Source organism: Arachis hypogaea, chromosome 10, assembly GCF_003086295.3.
Source record: "Arachis hypogaea cultivar Tifrunner chromosome 10, arahy.Tifrunner.gnm2.J5K5, whole genome shotgun sequence".
Lineage (NCBI taxonomy): Eukaryota > Viridiplantae > Streptophyta > Magnoliopsida > Fabales > Fabaceae > Arachis > Arachis hypogaea.
Window position 1 is genome coordinate 30876845 of NC_092045.1, and position 18415 is coordinate 30895259.

Genomic DNA, 18415 nt, shown 5'->3' on the forward strand with positions numbered 1-18415 from the left:
TCAAAAGATTATACATTTGCAAAGAATAGAAAATGAATTGCCTGATGCATTTTCTGATACAAAAGGGATAACCAAATCTTATATACCAGCGAAAAATATCCCAATTCGAATTGATGTCCCAGTAGGACAAGTAACCATTGAAGAAATTCATGCCAGAAGCGTGGCAGGCCTGTCGGTTCCAAAGATAAAAATTCTCGAAAAAGAAAAGAGGTAAATACGATTCCTATTGAAAAATCCACAGTAGAGACACCTGCAGTTGTCCAAAATTCTGATATAGTTTTAATTCCAGAAGATGTTCAGGTGCTTGGAAATTGTGAAAATGATGAGATCTCGATAAATTATGCCTTTACCAGAGAGAAATGGGACTGAAATAAGACAATTGTCAATGAAATATTTGCATATAATGTGGCATTAAATATCATGCATGAAAGTAAGGATCTTGAGCCAAGATCAGTCGAAGAATGTCGACAAAGGAATGATTGGCCAAAATGGGAAGAAGCTATGAAGGCTGAATTAGACTCACTTGCAAAACGTGAAGTCTTTGGACCTGTAGTCTGTACACCAGAAGATGTAAAACCTATTGGATATAGGTAGGAATTTGTGAGAAAACAAAATGAGAAAAATGAAGTTGTGCGCTACAAAGCTCGACTTGTGGCACAAGGTTTTTCACAAAGGCTCAGTATAGATTATGAAGAAACGTATTCCCCTGTAGTGGATGTGATAACATTGCGTTATTTGGTCAGTTTATCTGCATATCATAAACTGCATATGCATTTGATGGATGCGGTAACAGCCTACTTATATAGCTTGTTAGATTGTGATATCTATATGAAAGTCCCTGAAGGACTGAAGATATCTAAACCATCCAATGAATATTCACAGGGATTATACTGTAACACGCTAACTATCAAAGCTCACGCTTCCAGCTGCGCAACTCTGATAGCTCGGACATTACGACGACTCTTATACTATTTAATACTAAAATATGAGCCAGTTTAAAAATTTAAACCGCAATACCGCTCACAAAAATACTTTCATTCGATAACGTACATCCATACATACAATACAACTTACAAGAACTCACAAAGAGTACACACACACACGCACACACGCACGCACACACACACACACACACACACACACAAACACACACACACACACACACACACACACACACACACACACACACACACACACACACACACACACACACACACACACACACACACACACACACACACACACACACACACACACACACACACAACACACAAACACACACACACATATATTAAATTACTTTACAAGCATCAACCAGTACAAATCCTATCCCTCTTACAGAATATAAAAAGATAAAGGCGAGGGAACAATAAATAATAACTAAAGCAATACAGAGCATCTCGACAACAATTAAATAAGCTCTTCGTGACTTCTGTGTCCATATCCTGAAAGGGGAAAATTGTAGGGGGGTGAGAACATCATCCTCGAAAGGGTTCTCAGCAGAGGGTTTTTGGAATTACTGTAATAGGATACGTGAAGGTAAACCGTACCAGTGATTAATAACCGTCTTATGCCTCTTTTCAAAAACAACGGTTTACAATAAAAGAGAAATCTATAATCTTTTCTGGAAGAGGAAACTGTTCATTTAAAACAAGATTCAAAAGCCTTTAAAAAGCTTTATCTATACTGAACTAATTTAGCCTTTCATACGTTTCCAAACCAGAAACACAAAACCGAACCAACCATCGGTCCATCTCATTTCAACCACGGCCCTAGGCCCAAACAATGCAACAGCAACCAATCCACCACAATCCAACAGAGTTTTAGTTGCAAACACAAGTAGGAAGGTTCAAGCACAAACAAACAATTACAACAAGTAGAACAATTAGCAGTTAATCACAAGTAATCACAAAGGCAAACCAAGTATAATATGCACACACAAACAATGTCAGATAGATGCATATGATGCATGCCTGTCCTAGTGGTTAATGATATCATCTGTCGGTTATATAGCCAACCCGACAAGTCCTAGTAGCTAACCATTGGACTGTCCCTCTGTAGTGCATCCCCAACTCGAGTTATACTCAATATAAACTTGATCATAATCATGATCCATATCCAACACCCTCACTGGTGTATATTCACGGGGGCGAGCTCATCCAGGACTTTCACAGTGCCCGGCCACACTTACGACATAGGGTCAGTAGAGTCTCGAGTCTCCACCTGGAGCACGTGGTGGCTAGCCACTGCTTTCTCCCAAGGAAACTCGTGTCTTTGATAGTGGAAGTGCAACATTCACATTTAATTCATTAGCATATATGCATTTACAATCGGCCATAATCAACAATGGTTCTGCTGTAATTCGGCAATAACTCAGCTATCCGGCCTACGGTTCAATCCAGAACCAACCAATTTATCAATAAATACAGCCATTCGGCTTAAATTCATAATTCATAATCAGCCATATGACTCATAACTCATTCGGAAAGAAGCCATAATTCAATAGCATACGCAGCCATTCCGGCTCATAACAAAATAGCATTTCTACCATTCAACATCATCAAATTCATAAAATCGGCATTTAAGCCATAAATCACTTTTTCTCAATTTATTTCACTTTGAAATCAAGTTTTAACTCTATTGAGCCTTGGCTTTAAAGTTCCAATTTCTCAAATAATCTCAGTCTCATAAGCCCCTTTTTCTCAAGGTAGGTTCCCTTTTTAAAACAAAGCCACTCTCGGCATCCTCTTTCCAAAACTTCCAAAACCATGGAAAGTTAAAGATTCATTTTGAGACATTCAAAATCACCCATCTAACAGCGGAATTTTATAACAAAAGTTCCTCGACAGAGTCCAAGTCTTTGGGGGAGAATAACATAACTCATTCTGTCAAATTCTCTTAAAATCATTAAAACCTTGGCTTTCTGATTTAAGTAATAAAATAGGATCTAAGCAAAATCGAGTCATGTAATCAATTACTCATTTCAAAGCCATTTCTTTTACTTAAACAAAACCAGCTTCAACTCCATGATTAAATCTGAAGCGTTTCAATTTGCTAAGAGAATCATTTTTGTTGTGTTAAACTAGAGTTCAAAGGATACTCTGAAGTTTATTTAAGACAATCTTTATGTTTAATAGAGAAAAACATAAACCCGTTTTACCTTTTTAAAACATCCTAAAAGCAAAATTCTCTTCCAAATGACTTGCACCCAAAGACATACAATTTTCTTGGAAAATAAGGAGAAATCATAACCATTCGTAATAATTCCACATTATCAAGAAAGTCAACTCAACTCAAATCAATCCCCAACGGATTAAACTCAAATTTCAAATCTTTAAAGAATCAACTTAAAAAACATTCCGTTTTACAAAGCCGCACAATAATTCAGCCAAACAAACATTCATAATCATTCGAGACAATCAAATAATACATAAGGCTGCTACAACCACCAATACACATTGTCTCACATCAGTATCCATATGTAATAATTCCAATATATAAAATATAGTTTTCAAAAAGCGCCCCTACCTCAAAACGTAAATCTATAACCCAAACGCCTCATAAGTTCTTTTCGTTTCAACCCAAAATCACCGGAAATCAAAACCTCGGCTCGGCTTGCTCTCTCAAAAGCAAAAGCAGCTACAAGAGGCCCAAGCAAATCAGATTTTAACTTCTAAAACAATTAACATCGCAAATACTTTATTACACAGAACATAACACTAACACGGGCTTTCAAAAATCGAAATACTCACTGAATTAATAAAACAAAGCAACCACAGCTCCACATCCACCCGGCAGCGGCTCCGCCAGTGGCCAGAAGCTCCAGTGGCTCGGCAACAAACCTCAATTTTCGACATGAAACCCCATAAAATTAACCTTACGACTTATATTCATCCGAATCCTTAATCGCAAATAATTAAAATGATTACGGTTTGAGTTTCAGAGCGCAGGAGACTTACAGTGATGAAAAGGAATGGCAAAATGGAGCAGCAGCTCCAGCGGTGACCTCCTGCAGCAACCACACCGTTTTGCGGCAACCAGAGGCACAACGAGGTTTCTTGGAAGCAAAAGCGGCGGTGGCTGGGCGCAGTTCTGCCTCCTCTCCTCTGTATGGCCCGACGGCTTCCCTCTCGCCGGCATAGCGGTGGCATTGTAGCAGTTACCCACCACTGTCGCGCTCTTTCTCCCTCTCTACGGGTCTCTTGGCAGCGTCGTCCCCTAGCAGTGATGGCGGCTTCGCACAGCTCGAAGGGTGGCGATGGCTGTAGCGGCGGTGACGGGCTTTACGACGACTCCCTCTATCCCAGCGCCACTCACTCATGGCGGACCACAGAAGCAGAAACGGAGCTCCATCGTGCTTCTTGTTTAGAGTTAGCAAGGACGACGACGCGGTGACCCTGACGGCGGTAGATCGGTGAAGACGAGCTCTTCTGGCTCATGTTTGGCAGCTGCCCCCTCAAACCCTCCTCTGCGCGAACAGTGGCGACACAGGAAACTTCGACGGTGACAATTTGGTGGCAACGTGGTGGTGCAACGGTGAGGGAGCTTGGCGACGGTGACCCTGGCAGCATGGACTGCTGCGGCGGCGCAGCGCAGTGTGCTTCCCTCCTCCTCTCCTCATCCGCAACTCAGCCTTTCTCTCTCTCTCTGTTCTGTTTCCATTGGAGGGTTTGTGTGTGTTTGCTGCTGTTTTGGGGGGGGAGAGGGATTTCGGCTGCTGCTGGGTGTGGGGAAAAAGGGAATTGGGTCATTGGGTTAGGGTTTTTGAATAAAATTAGGGTTTGGGGTAAATTGGTAATTTCAAATAAAATTGGAAATAATATAATAATTGAAACCCAAATTAAATCCAACATTAATTGTATATAGAAAAGTACTATTTTGCTCATCAATTTCACAAATTATTTTCAATAAAATGTTTAAATCCAAAAATTAGAAATAATATACTTAATTTCTTCATTTTCTAAAACAACAGTATTAATATTTAAAATATTAATTACTTAGTCCAAATCATATAAAATTCTTATTATTTCATAACTATATATCAACTTTATAATTTAAATATAGAAAATAATCCAATAATTATAAAATTGGATAATAATCATAACTTATCTCAAATTCAACAAATCAAAACTTGTCTTAATTATCTTTAATAAAATAATTTCTGAAATTAAGACTATAAATAACTATATGATTTGAGACTTGATCATAATAAAACTTTTCAAAAGTTCTGGGTCTTACATTCTACCCACCTTACAAAAATTTTCATCCTAAAAAATAAAAGTAATACATAAGATCATACATAGTCTTAGGACCTTCAAATACTCTTAGAAAAGTAGGAAGTCTTGCATATATGCATAAATGTTCAAATACCAAATAACCATAAGATATGAATATAGGGATAAATATGTTGTAAAGCAGAAGATACCAGGTAGGCTCGATGCACAAAGTCATATGATCTCAAGGCTTTACAAAAACTTGAGGTGACAAAATAGGGTGCAAATTAAGATAGGCATTCACAAAGTAAAGTGGTAATTAATGTGGTAAAAGGATGCAAAGCATGTTGGTATTCAAACAGCAGCATAACATTCACTGACAAATCTTGTTCCCACTTCAGAACTTCAATTTTCCAACTCCACCAATCACTTTACAACCTCATAGCCAATCATAAGCCTAACAACCGCAAACCCGTTCGCAAGGAACAAATCACCCACAACTCATAACATTGCACACCTACCGCTTCACCTTCCATATACACATATCACGTCTTAAAGAACTAACGCATCGTGTTACTACATCTACAAGTCGCACATGATATCAAACAATTCTCGAGTCTACTTAGAAGAATACAAGATCTTAGAAAGGAGAGACAAATGCCAAAGATGATACTCATAGATCTGAAATAATGTATGTAACTCCAGGTAAACAAGGATGCTCAACCAATAAAATTGCTGGAAGTAAATCAATTGACAACTTCAAAGATAACCCTTGGATCAAAGAAATTCAATGGGATCAATAAGAAGAAAATCAGCTAATCAATTTGAAACAAACTCAAGCTGAGTCGAAGAAGTATGAGGTTTCCAGAAAAGAATATCTTAAACCCAAGACAAAGCTCACAGAACTCAAGAGCATGATTAAAAATACTTTTGAATACTTTGTCCAAAAATGAGTCGAAAACTTGCGGAAAAATCACTTCGTAGTCTAAAAGAAAAGTCAAGCAACAAGCATTCTTCAAGAGAGTAGCAAAGGCATAACGTGGCTTTGCTTTAATACAATTTCATGTTGAAGTAGATTATGTAGAGTTTCTAAAAACAAAATGCACACAAGTTTGGCTAAGAGCTAAAATATTTTCTCAAATATTTTAGAAAGATAGTTAGGTGCACGACTTAATCAAAAGTAATTCATAAAACTCGGAAGAGAAATTAAATGCTTGCTCAGAAATTCTCAAAGTTCATATTCAAACAAGCGTGTATAAAATTTACAGCAAGGATGAATGTTGAAGTTAAACTCTATTTAGAAAAGAGAATCCAAGGTAAAAATTTGCTTTCAAGCTGGTAATAGAAATCAGTAGTGTGTTACAAATTGACAAGTTTCTACTAAATAAGGAAGCTTTCAAAACTTCATCTAAAATAGCGCATGCCAACTTTAAATCAACTTTGTCAAAATTGAACAATGGTTTCAGTCATAATCAAGCAACAGAAAATAAATTCCGTCTAGAATTTCTTCAAAGAGAATTCAAAACTTCTTTAAACAAAGTTTGAAACAAGACTCCAAAAGTATACTTGAAATCACCATCTCAGAAGGATATTCAAGAAAATTAGGATGTACTTAAAAAGGAGTCAAGCCACACAAGAAAAGATCTTAAATTAAGGTAGTTCAAACAAGATCCACTAGGCATGAGACATCAAACAAGCTCTCAATTGATCCAAAAGAATACAAAAGTCATAGGAAAGACCAATCAATCATTAGTAATTTCTCAAAGATAGATCTTGGACTAAGAACTCTAATAGAGACAATGAGAGGATAAACGATGCAGTAATTTAAAATGAATCAAGCTGACTCACATAAGAAGAATATTCACAAGAGAAGGAAAACCAAGATCAATGGTAATGTTCACAGGATGTAAAAGATTAGTTAAAAACAAGTCAAGTATGACATTCATAGAGATGGAAGGTTAAGAGAGAATTCAGCCCGTTCATAAGAAGAAATTTATGAGTCTATGATGAGCGGATAATTTATACGCTTTTTGGCACTGTTTTTAGTATGTTTTTAGTACATTTTAGTTAGCTTTTAGTATGTTTTTATGAGTTTTTATTTAAAATTTACTTTTCTGGGCTTTACTATGAGTTTGTGTGTTTTTATGTGATTTCAGGTAATTTCTGGCTGAAATTGAGGGACCTGAGCAAAAATCTGATTTAGAGGCTGAAAAAGGACTGCAGATGCTGTTGGATTCTGACCTTCCTGCACTCGAAGTGAATGGAAAGTAGACATCCTGGACTTTCCAGAAATATATAATAGTCCATACTTTTCTCAAGATTTGATGGCCCAAATTGGCGTTGCAAATCAACTTCAGAATTTCCGGCGTTTAACGTCGGAACTGGCACAAAAGTTGGAGTTAAACGCCCAAACTGGCACAAAAGCTGGCGTTTAACTCCAGAAAAAGTCTCTATACATGAAAGCTTCAATGCTCAGCTCAAGCACACACCAAGTGGACCCCGAAAGTGGATTTTCACGTCATTTACTCATTTTTGTATATCCTAGGTTACTAGTTCACTATAAATAGGATCTTTTGACATTGTATCTTTATCTCATGACACTTTATACGTTTCATACTGTACTTTCTACGGCATGAGTCTCTAAACCCCATGGTTGGGGGTGAGGAGCTCTGCTGTGTCTCGATGGATTAATGCAATTACTACTGTTTTTCATTCAATCACGCTTGCTTCCATTCTAAGATATCACTTGTTCCTCAATTTGATGAATGGGATGATCCGTGACACTCATCATCATTCTCACCCATGAACATGTGCCTGACAACCACCTCCGTTCTACTTTAGATTGAGTGGATATCTCTTGGGTTCTTTAACCAGAATCTTCGTGGTATAAGATAGATTATATTGGCGGCCATTCTTGAGAATCCGGAAGGTCTAAACCTTATCTGTGGTATTCTGAGTAGGATTCAGGGATTGAATGACTGTGACGAGCTTCAAACTCGTGATTGTGGGGCGTTAGTGACAGACGCAAAAGAATCACTGGATTCTATTCTGACATGATCGAGAACCGACAGATCAATAGCCGTGCTGTGACAGAGCGCGTTGAACATTTTCACTGAGAGGATGGGAGGTAGCCATTGACAACGGTGAAACCCTACATAAAACTTGCCATGGAAGGAGCCTTGCGTGCATGAAGAAGAAGACAGTAGGAAAGCAGAGATTCAGAAGATAGAGCATCTCCAAAACCTCAACATGTTCTCCATTACTGCAAAACAAGTATTTATTTCATGTTTTTCTACTTTTCACAATTAAACCTGAGAATTATTGATATCCTGACTAAGAGTTACAAGATAACCATAGCTTGCTTCAAGCCGACAATCTCCGTGGGATCGACCCTTACTCACGTAAGGTATTACTTGGACGACCCAGTGCACTTGCTGGTTAGTTGTGCGGAATTACAAAAGTGTGATTGTGATTTCGTGCACCAAGTTTTTGGCGCCGTTGCCGGGGATTGTTCGAGTTTGGACAACTGACGGTCTATCTTGTTGCTTACATTAGGAATATTTTTTTTTGTTGGTTTAGAGTCTTTTATTTGAGTCTAGTTTCATATTTTAAGTTTGGTGTCAATTGCATGCTTTTACTTTCTCTTAATTTTTTTTCGAAATTGCATAGTCCTAGCTATTTCTTTACCTAAAAAAATTCGAAGTTTGGTGTCTTCTTTGTGTTTTCCTTTAAATTGTCGAAAATTTGTGTTTGATTTTCTAAAAATTTTAAGTTTGGTGACATTTTGTTGTTTTTCTCTTTCCTCATTTCAAAAATCAAATCTTTTTCAAAATAATTTTCAATCATATCTTCTTAATTGCTAATTCCAAAATCTTTTTAATTAATTAATTAATTTAGTTTTCAATTTGCTTTGATTTTATTCTCTTTTGGTTTTCAAAATTTTATTTTAATTTTCGTTCATTTTAGTTATTATTTTCGGTTACTCTTAATATATATATATATATAATAATAATAATAATAATAATAATAATAATAGTAATAATAATAATAATAATAATAATAATAATAATAATAATAATAATAAAATAAAATAATATCCACATCATCTCCCTTTCTCCATCATGGACCTAAGTGGAAGTGAGCAGTCCAGAAGGATTCTGGGGTCATATGCTAACCCCATTACAGCTGCATATGGGAGTAGCATCTGTATACCTCCCATTAAAGCAAGCAGCTTTGAGCTAAATCCTCAACTCATTATCATGGTGCAGCAAAATTGCCAGTATTTCGGTCTTCCACAGGAAGAACCTACTAAGTTTCTGGCACAGTTCTTACAAATTGCTAACACAGTACGTGATAAAGAAGTGGATCAGGATGTCTACAGATTGTTACTGTTTCCATTTGCTGTAAAAGATCAAGCTAAGAGGTGGTTGAATAACCAACCCACAACAAGCATAAAAACATAGAGACAGTTATCAGACAGATTCCTGAATCAATTTTACCCTCCAAAAAGGATGACACAGCTAAGGCTGGACATCCAAGGCTTTAAACAAGAGGATAATGAATCCCTTTATAATGCCTGGGAGAGGTACAGAGAGGTACAGTTAGACATCTTCTACTATGGGCTTACAGAAAAAGCTCAGATGTCTTTAGACCACTCAGCTGGTGGATCTATACACATGAGGAAGACGATTGAAGAAGCTCAAGATCTCATAGATACAGTTGCTAGAAATCAACATCTATACTCAAGCAGTGAGTCCTCTATAAAAGAAGAAGCTATGGCAGTAACTACTGATCCTAATCCTCAAGAACAGATTGTTGAACTTAATCAGCAATTACTCCTGATGACAAAACAGTTAGCAAAATTTAAAGAGATGCTCCAAGAAACTAAAATTGCTAACAAGAATATAGAATCACAGTTGAATCAGACAAAACAGCAGCTATCTAAACAGATAACAGAAGAATGCCAAGCAGTTCAACTAAGGAGTGGGAAGACGTTGAATAATGCAGCTCAAAGTAGCAAAAAGCCAAGAAAGGAACAACTGACAGAGGATAACCAAACCACTGCCCAAAATCCCTCTGAGGACAGTAAGAACCCAGAGAGGAATCCTTCTGGCGTTCAAACGCCAGAAAAGGGGGAAAAGTTGGCGTTAAACGCTCATTTCTTGCCCAGTTCTGGCGTTCAAACGCCAGAAAAGGGTGGGAAGCTGGCGTTAAACGCCCATCCTGTACCCAATCCTGGCGTTTAAACGCCAATGAGGAATCAGACACCTGAGAGTGCTGATAGTAACCCCTCTAAGAAGGCTTCTCAACCACCTCTGTAGGGAATAAACCTGCAGAAACTAAGGTTGAAGAATATAAAGCCCAGATGCCTTATCCTCAGAAACTCTGCCAGGCGAAATAGGATAAACAATTTGCCCGCTTTGCAGACTATCTCAGGACTCTTGAAGTAAAGATTCCGTTTGTAGAGGCACTTGAGCAAATACCCTCTTATGCTAAGTTCATGAAAGAGATCTTAAGTCATAAGAAGGATTGGAGAGAAACTGAAAAGGTGTTTCTCACTGAAGAATACAGTGTAGTCATTCTGAAAAGCTTACCAGAGAAGCTTCAAGATCGAGGAAGCTTTATGATACCATGCACATTAGAAGGTGCTTGTACCAAGACAGCCCTATATGACCTTGAAGCAAGTATCAACCTAATACCTGCATCCACTATCAGAAAGCTTGGGTTGACTGAAGAAGTCAAACCAACCCGGATATGTCTCCAACTTGCTGATGGCTTCATTAAATATCCATCAGGCATAATTGAGGACATGATTGTCATGGTTGGGCCATTTGCCTTTCCAACTGACTTTGTAGTGCTGGAAATGGAGGAGCACAAGAGTGCAACTCTCATCCTAGGAAGACCCTTCCTAGCAACTGGACGAACTCTCATTGATGTACAAAAAGGGGAAGTGACCTTGAGAGTCAATGAGGATGAGTTCAAGTTAAATGCTGTTAAAGCTATGCAGCATCCATACACATCAAATGACTGCATGAGCGCTGATATTATTGACTCTTTGGTGGAAGAGATCAATATAACTGAGAGTCTCGAATCAGAGCTAGAGGATATCTTTAATGATGTTCAGCCTGACCTGGAGGAACCAGAGGAAATAAAATAACCTCTGAAAATTCTACATGTAGATAAGTGTATATCTAGTCAACAACAATTTTTATAAAATTTCAAAATTGGCTGTGATCACTGTCAAATAAGAGAAAAACTGAATCAATAATTTTCCTAATAAAGGACTCGGAATCCAGAGTTAAAATGCACAGTGCATTAGGACAAGTTCAAAGCCATATCAAAGGATACATGAATCAAGAAGAACTCAAATAGGGGAAGATAGATGCAACAAGGATTTCAAACAGCATATGCACTTAAGATCAAACAAGAATGCATATGAATAGAGGGATAGAGTTGAAAAATCAAACTACTTTTCAAAAGGATTAGCAAACAAGAACTTCAAGTTAGGATATGAAAGAACCAGTCGACTCGAACAGAATTCAAGACACACAACTGAATAGCCTCGAGAAATAGTTTCCAATGTTCTCAAAACCCGCAATTTGCTTTACTCAAAACTCGTATATCATCTATGATAACCCATTAGTGCTCTCATATACATAATTCACTAGTATTAAGCCGGCCAAACATAATACCAAGAATTATGCAATGCAAGACTAACAACATTAATCAATAGACCGTTATGTGCATAAAGCTCTAATTCTCGTCATTTGACAAGACCTAATACATGACAAACGCTCAGAGTATGCAATTGAAGCATGTTTGGTCCATTCCTCAGGCTCTACAGAAAAGGCTGCTCTGATACCATAATGTAACACCCTAACTATCAAAGCTCACGCTTCCGGATACGCAACTCTGATAGCTCGGACATTATGACGACTCTTATACTATTTAATACTAAAATATGAGTCTGTTTAAAACTTTAAACCGCAACACCACTCCTAAAAATACTTTTGTTTGATAACGTACATCCATACATACAATACAACTTACAAGAACTCACAAAGAGTACACACACACACACACACACACACACACACATATTAAATAACTTTACAAGCATCGACCAGTACAAATCCTATCCCTCTTACAGAATATAAAAAGATAAAGGTGAGGGAACAATAAATAATAACTAAAGCAATACAGAGCATCTCGTAAAAAATTAAATAAGCTCTTCGTGACTTCTGTGTCCATATCCTGAAAGGGAAAAATTGTAGGGGGTGAGAACATCATCCTCGAAAGGGTTCTCAATAGAGGGTTTTTGGGAATTACTGTAATAGGATACGTGAAGGTAAACCGTACCAGTGATTAATAACCGTTTTATGCCTCTTTTCAAAAACAACGGTTTACAATAAAAGAGAAATCTAAAATCTTTTCTGGAAGAGGAAACTGTTCATTTAAAACAAGATTCAAAAGCCTTTCAAAAGGTTTATCTATGCTGAACCAATTTAGCCTTTCATACATTTTCAAACCAGAAACACAAAACCGAACCAACCATCGGTCCATCTCATTTCAACCACGGCCTTAGGCCTAAACAATCCAACAGCAACCAATCCACCACAATCCAACAGAGTTTCAATCACAAACACAAGTAGGAAGGTTGAAGCACAAACAAACAGTTACAGCATGTAGAACGATTAGTAGTTAATCACAAGTAAACACAAAGGCAAACCAAGTACAATATGCACACCCAAACAATGTCACATAGATGCATATGATGCATGCCTGTCCTAGTGGCTGATGATTTCATCTGTTGGTTATATAGCCAACCCGACAAGTCCTGGTAGCTAACCATTGTACTGTCCCTCTGTCGTGCATCCCCAACTCGAGTTATACTCAACATAAACTTGATCATAATCATGATCCATATCCAACACCCTCACTGGTGTATATTCACGGGGGCGAGCTCATCCGGGACTTTGACAGTGCCCGGCCACACTTACGACATAGGGTCAGCAGAGTCTCGAGTCTCCACTTGGAGCACGAGGTGGCTAGCCACTGCTTTCTCCCAGGGAAACTCATGTCTCTGATAGTGGAAGTGCAACATTCACATTTCATTCATTAGCATATATGCATTTACAATCGGCCATAATCAACAATGGCTCCTCTGTAAGTCGGCAATAACTCAACCATCTGGCCCACGGTTCAATCCAGAACCAGTCAATTTATCAATAAATACAGCCCTTCAACTTAAATTCATAATTCATAATCAGCCATACGGCTCATTACTCATTCAGCAATCAGTCATAATTCAATAGCATACGCAGCCATTCTGGCTCATAACAAAATAACACTTCCACCATTCAACATCATCAAATTCATAAAATCGGCATTTAAGCCATAAATCACTTTTTCTCAATTCATTTCACTTTGAAATCAAGTTTCAACTCTTTTCATCCTTGGCTTTAAAGTTTCCATTTCTCAAATCATCTTAGGCTCATAAGTCCATTTTTCTCAAGGAAGGTTCCCTTTTTAAAACAAAGCCACTCCCGGCATCCTCTTTCTAAAACTTCCAAAACCATGGAAAGTTGAAGATTCATTTTGAAACATTCAAAATCACCCATCCAACAACGAGATTTTATAACAAAACTTCCGCGGCAGAGTCCCAAGTCTTTAGGGGAGAATAACATAACTCATTCTGTCAATTTCTCTTAAAATCAGTAAAACCTTGGCTTCCTGATTTAAGTAATAAAATAGGATCTAAGCTAAACCGAGTCATGTAATCAATTACTCATTTCAAAGCCATTTCCTTTACTTAAACAAAACCAGCTTCAATTCCATGATTAAATCTGAAGCGTTTCAAACTGCTAAGAGAATCATTTTGTTGTGTTAAACTAGAGTTCAAAGGATACTCTGAAGCTTATTTAAAATGTTAGAATAATGAGGTTCACCAATCGGAATCCAAATCCTTTTAAAATCATGAAAACTCTTCCAAGGGACAATCTTTATGTTTAATAGAGAAAAACATAAACCCGTTTTACCTTTTGAAAATAGCCTCAAAGCAAAATTCTCTTTCAAATGACTTGCACCCAAAGACATACTATTTTCTTGGAAAATAAGGAGAAATCATAATTCTCTTTTCAATAATTCTTTCAAAGCGTAGCTTCATCGCTTTCATAATTGTTCTAATTAAAGTTAATAAAAGAAGCCCTATTTTCACAATCCTCCAAGTAAATGGGAAATGCACTAAACTCATAATTTCCCAAAATAACATTTCAAATAAAAACTCGGATTTTATAGAAATTTCGGCAGCATCTCCCTTAAAACTTGGACTTTGCCACCCGGTTCGGGTCTCAAGTAAGCCGTTTCATAATCCTTTTCAACAGTCCAGATCCAAAATTCAGTTCAAAAGCAAGCTAAATCCAACAGTCACCTCATTTTCATATTTTAAGGAAACCATTTCAAAATCAATTCATTATCAACCGATAAAACTCATTTCCAAAGCTTTAAAGAAACGGTTCAGCAATAATTCATTTATCAAAACCAAGTCAATTAAAGCAAACCAGGCTGAATTTCAAAGAGTATTTTATTTTTCACATTATCAAGAAAGTCAACTCAACTCAAATCAATCCCCAATGGATTAAACTCAAATTTTAAGTCTTTAAAGAATCAACTTCAAAAACATTCCAATTCACAAAGCCGCACAACAATTCAGCCAAACAAACATTCATAATTATTCAAGATAATCAAATAATACATAAGCCAGCTACAACCACCAAATGCACATTGTCTCACATCAGTATCCATATGTAATAATTCCAATATATATATAGTTTTTGAAAAGCGCCCCTACCTCAAAACGCAAATTCATAACCCAAACGCCTCATAAGTTCTTTTTGTCTCAACTTGAAATCACTGGCAATCAAAACCTCGGCTCAGCTTGCTCTCTCAAAATCAGAAACAGCTACAAGAGGCCCAAGCAAATTGGATTTTAACTCCTAAAACCATTAACATCGCAAATACTTTATAACACAGAACATAACACTTACGCAGGGCTTTCGAAAATTAAAATACTCAATGAATTAACAAAAGGAAGCAACCACAGCTCCACATCCACCCGGCAGCGGCTCTGCCAGTGGCCAGAAGCTCCAGTGGCTCGGTAACAAACCTCAATTTTCGACATAAAACCCCATAAAATTAACCTTACAACATATATTCATCCGAATCCTTAACTGCAGATAATTAGAACGATTACGATTTGAGCTTCAGAGCGCATGAGACTTATTATGATGAAAAGAAATGGCAGAATAGAGCAGCATCTCCGGCGGCGACCTCCTGCAGCAACCACACCGTTTCCCGGTAACCAGAGGCATAGCAGGGTTTCTTGGCGGCAGAAGCGGCGGTGGCTGGGCACGGTTCTGCCTCCTCCCCTCTGTACGGCCCGATGACTTCCATCTCGCCGGCACAGCAGCGGCATTGTAGCAGTTACCCACCACTGTCGCGCTCTTTCTCTCTCTCCGTGGGTCTCTTGGAAGCGTCGTCCCCTAGCAGTGATAGCGGCTTCGCACAGCTCGAAGGGTGGGGATGGCCGTAGCGGCGGTGACGGGCTCCACGGTGACTCCCTCGGTCCCAGAATTAGAGCTCCATCGTGCTTCTTGTTCGGAGCTGGCAAGGACGACGACGCGGTGACCCCGATGGCGGCAAATTGGCGAGGACGAGCTCTTCTGGCTCGCGTGCGACAGCTGCCCCTCAAACCCTCCTCTGCGCGAACAGTGGTGACACAGGAAACTTTGACTTTGGCAAATCGGTGGCAACGTGGTGGTGCGACGGTGAGGGAGCTTGGCGACGGTGACCCTAGCAGCATGGACTGCTGTGGCGGCGCGGCGCGGTGAGCTTTCCTCCTCCATTCCTCATCCGTAACTTAGCCCCTCTCTTTCTCTTTGTTCTGTTTCCATTAGAGGAGTTTGTGTGTGTGTTTGCTGCTGTTTTGGGGGGAGAAGGATTTCGGCTACTGCTGGGTGTGGGAGAAAAGGGAACCAGGTCATTGGGTTAGGGTTAGGAGTAAATTGGTAATTTCAAATAAAATTGAGAATAATATATTAATTAAAACCCAAATTAAATCCAACACTAATTTTATATAGAAAAATACTATTTTGCTCATCAATTTCACAAATTATTTTCAATAAAATGTTCAAATCCAAAAATTTGAAATAGTATACTTAATTTCTTCATTTTCCAAAACAGTAATATTAATATTTAAAATATTAATTACTTAATCCAAATTATATAAAATTCTTATTATTTCATAACTATCAACTTTATAATTTAAATATAGAAAATAATCCAATAATTATAAAATTGGATAATAATCATAACTTATCTCAAATTCAATAAATCAAAATTTGCCTTAATTATCTTTAATAAAATAGTTTCTGAAATTAAGACTATAAATAACTATATGATTTGAGACTTGATCATAATAAGATTTTTGAAAAGTTCTAGGGTTATACTCAGTCAAATTGCAAAGATCTTTATATGATCTGAAGCAATTTGGATAATGTGGTATAATCATTTTACCGAGTATCTGGCCAGAAACCGATTCAAGAATGATGATATCTGCCCATGTATTTTCATAAAGAAATCTGCATCAGGATTCATTATAATTGTTGTGTACGTTGATGATTTAAATATCATTAGAACTCTTGAAGAGATTCCAACAATTATTAAAAATTCTAAAAGAAGAGTTTGAAATGAAAGATCTTGGAAATACTAAATTTTGTCTCGGCTTGTAGATCGAGCATATGAAAAATGGGATCTTTATTTATCAAACATCATACACATAAAAGATCTTAAAGAGATTTTATATGGATAAGTCACATCTATTAAGTACCCCAATAATTGTAAGATCCTTGGATGTGGAAAAGGATCGATTCCGTCCTAAAGAAGAGAATGAAGATATCCTTGGTCCTGAAGTACCATATCTTAGTGTCATTGGAGCGCTACTGTATCTTGCTAATAACACACAACCCGATATATCATTTGCTGTGAACTTACTAGCAAGGTATAGTTCCTCTCCAATTAGAAGACATTGGAGTGGAATGAAACAAATTTTCAATATCTTCATGGAACGGTTGATATGCAATTATTTTATCCCTATGGATCCAAGTCACTACTAGTTGACTATGCAGATGCAGGATACTTGTCTAATCCACATAAAGGAAGATCTCAAACGGGATATCTGTTCACATATGATAGTACAGCTATATCATGGAGGTCCACGAAACAGACGATAGCAGCAACCTCCTCTAATCATGCTGAAATACTCGCGATACATGAAGCTAGCGCGAGTGTTTTTGGCTCAAGATTTTGATTCAATATATTATGTCATCGTGTGGATTAATTGATCAGAAGATAGCTCTAACTGTCATATTTGAAGATAATACAGCATGCATTGCTCAACTTAAAGGCGGATACATCAAAGATGATAGAACAAAGCATATTTCTCCCAAATTCTTCTTCTCACGACCTTCAAAATCAAGGGACAATTGATATCCAACAGATCCGCTCAAGTGACAATCTGGCGGATTTATTTACAAAGTCACTCCCAAAATTCTCCTTTGAAAGATTAGTACATGAGATTAGGATGCGCTGATTTCGAGACATTAAATGATGTCAGCAAGAGGGGGAGACTGTACTCATTTTTCTTTGGTTAGGTTTTTTTCCCATTGGGTTTTTCTTGACAAGGTTTTTAATGAGGCAATCCCCATCACAAAAGATATTGTACTCTTTTTCCTTCGCAAAGGTACCAACCAAGTATCTTAGGATTCGTTTAACACATTTCCAACGAGAGACAAGAGGATTATGCATGAATTGGGATACTTTATTTACAGCAAAGGCTATATTTGGCTGAATATACCATTTCCAAAAGTTTATAAAATTGGTATGAATCAGGTTAATGAAAGGGTAAGGCATGCATCTTGGACATACAGCAGTATTTGCACAAGGAAGAAGTTGTATTATTAATTTGGTCACTAGAAAGATTACATGTATTTAAGACTAAAGAAACTGTTTTGGGTGCACAATGGGTCAATTTTTTGTACCAAACATCAAAACTATTACAATTTGCACTAAAAATAAAAGGATTAGATGTAGTTGTAGTTGATTTAGCTATTGCAACTCTTTCAAACTTATATACTCCTTGCTTA